Genomic DNA, 2,630 nt, shown 5'->3' on the forward strand with positions numbered 1-2,630 from the left:
GAGCCCCGCCCCGCCGCGAAGGGGCCGTCGCCCAGGCGCTCCTAGAGACGCTAGTTTTGTCACCCAGCTGGGCCAGCCGTGCCACTGACTTTGGAACCAAACATACTTAAGGGGAGGGACCCAGGAAACTATGTAGATGGTTTCGCGAGGACTTTGGTCGCCAAACCCATTTGCAGGTATACTGCCTAAAAGAATTTTGAAAAACTACGTACCTTCTTGCACAGATAAAAATTTGGGTATGTTTGACTGAGGGTTTTGAGGTTTTTTTTGGTTTGCTTTTTAATTAAGGGAAGTAGAAAATGTTTAATTTTTACAGGGTGGAATGAGGTGAGGATTGGTGATGTGTAGAATGAATATTTCATTTTATTTGACTTATGAAAGCACACAGAAGTCTTAACAATTGTGTAGTTTTTCTCCACTTGTCTAAACTGTTCTCTAATGTATGCAAAAAAAACAGCAGTTACATTTTAGCATACACATGTACTTTTACTAAATATACTCCTGTCCCCTCACCATTTTGTTTTTGCATTTTACAAATTATATCTCTATAAATTTTATATCTAAAGCCATAGATTTATCATTACTTTTATGCATTTACATTTTAGAACCTGTAATAAGGTGTAAGAAGTAAAAAGTGGAGTTGCATACCCCAAAAATACAATATAATTGTACCACCATTTATAATTACTCATATGATTACCTTTACCGCAAATCTTTATCTCTTTATGCTGCTTTGCACCACTGTCTAGGGTGCTTTCCTCTCAGTCTGAAGAACAGCCTTTAGCACTGTTTGTAAGGAAGGTCTAGTGGTCATGAACTCCCTTAGCTTTTCTTTATCTAGGAATGACTTAATCTCTCCCTCATTTTTGAATGAAAGGATTGCGGAATGTAAAATTCTTTGTTGGCTATCGTTTTCCTTCAACATTTAAAATATTGCAATCTGCTTCCTTCTTGCTCCCATGGTTTCTCATGAGAAATTGGCGTTCAATCTGATTGGGACTCCCTTGTACATAACTCACTGCTTGTTTCCTGCAGCTTTCAGAACTAACCTCTGTACTTGATCTTTGCATTTAACAGTTTGAATGATATGTGATGGAGTACATTTTTCTTCAAATTTATCCCGTTTGGTGTTCTCTGTGCTACTTGCGTGTGCATATTCATATATTTTACCAAGTTTCAGAAATTTTCTGTCATTATTTATTTGAATACTCCTTCTGCCCCTTTCTCTTTTTCTTCTCCTTCTGGGACTTCCATTATGCATATATTTAGTATGCTTGATGTTGTCCCAAATGTCTCTTAGGCCATTTTTCACTTTTTAATATTCTTTTTTCTTTTTGGCCCTTTTCCTTAATCTTTTCAATTGTGTTGTCTTCCAGGTTACTGATTCTTTCTTCTGCCAGTTCTTCTATGCTGTTGAAATCCTCCTAGGAATTTTTCATTTCAGTTATTCATCAACTCCAGTACTTCTGTTGGGTTCCCTTTTTTTTTCTTAGTATTTTTATTGAGAAATCTTCACACACATACTTTCCATATGTGACATACAATCAATGGCTCACAGTATCATCACAAAGTTGTGTATTCATCATCATGATCATTTTTTAGAACATTTGCATCACTCCAGAAAAAGAAATAAAAAGAAAAAAGAAAAAACTCATACATGTCATACACCTCACCCATCCCTCTCATTGATAACTAGTATTTCCATCTACCTACCCAATTTGCTTTATACTTTGTCGGTTAGGTTCCTTTTTAAAAATTTCTTTCTCTTTATTGAGATTCCCAATTGTTTATTCATTGTCTTCCTCATATGCTTTAGTCCTCTCTCCATGTTTTCTTTTATCTCCTTCAGCATATATGAGGATCTTTTTTTTGAGTCTTTGTCTGTTATGTCCAAAGTCCAGTCCTTTTCATTGATAGTTTCTAGAGTTTATGTTGTTCCTTTGGACATTTCTTGTTTCTTTGTCTTAAAATCTTTTGTTGTGCACTGTATACTTTGATATTTTTAAAGTGTTATCTCTGGTATTTAGTACATGAGCTGTCTTTTCCTAAGTTTGTCTCCAGATGGTGATATGACAGAGAATTCCTTGAGTGCCAGGAGCTAATTAAAACAAACAAACCAAAGTAAAAATCACCGTTTACAGTCTTTGCAAATAGGCTCTGCATTGGCTAGTGGGTTCTGTGCTGGTTTGAAAGTATTCTGTACCCCAGAAAAGCCATGGCCTTTAATCCTGATTCTGTATTGTATCTGGAAAACTTAGATTGTTTCCATGGAGATTGACCCACTCAGTTGTGGGTGTGGCCTTTTGATTACTCTACAGAGATGTGACACACCCAATTTTTATTAGATGGAGATATGACTCCGCCCATTCAAGGTGGGTCTTGATTAGTTTACTGAAATTCTTTAAAAGAGGAGACATTTTGGAGAAAACACAGTTACTTCAGAGACACAGACATTTGGAGATGCTTGGAGTGCCAACAGAGAAAGCAGACACCTAGATACAGACATTTGGAGATGCAGAGCCCAGCAGATGTCATCATGTACCTTCCCATGAGATGCTAAGAAAGCCAGAACCCAGAGTTATGTCTCAGAGGAGCTAAGTGAAGGCCCATAGAGGCTTAAAGAGGAAACC

The sequence above is a fragment of the Tamandua tetradactyla genome, chromosome 5 (assembly GCF_023851605.1).
Source record: "Tamandua tetradactyla isolate mTamTet1 chromosome 5, mTamTet1.pri, whole genome shotgun sequence".
Classification (NCBI taxonomy): Eukaryota; Metazoa; Chordata; class Mammalia; order Pilosa; family Myrmecophagidae; genus Tamandua; species Tamandua tetradactyla.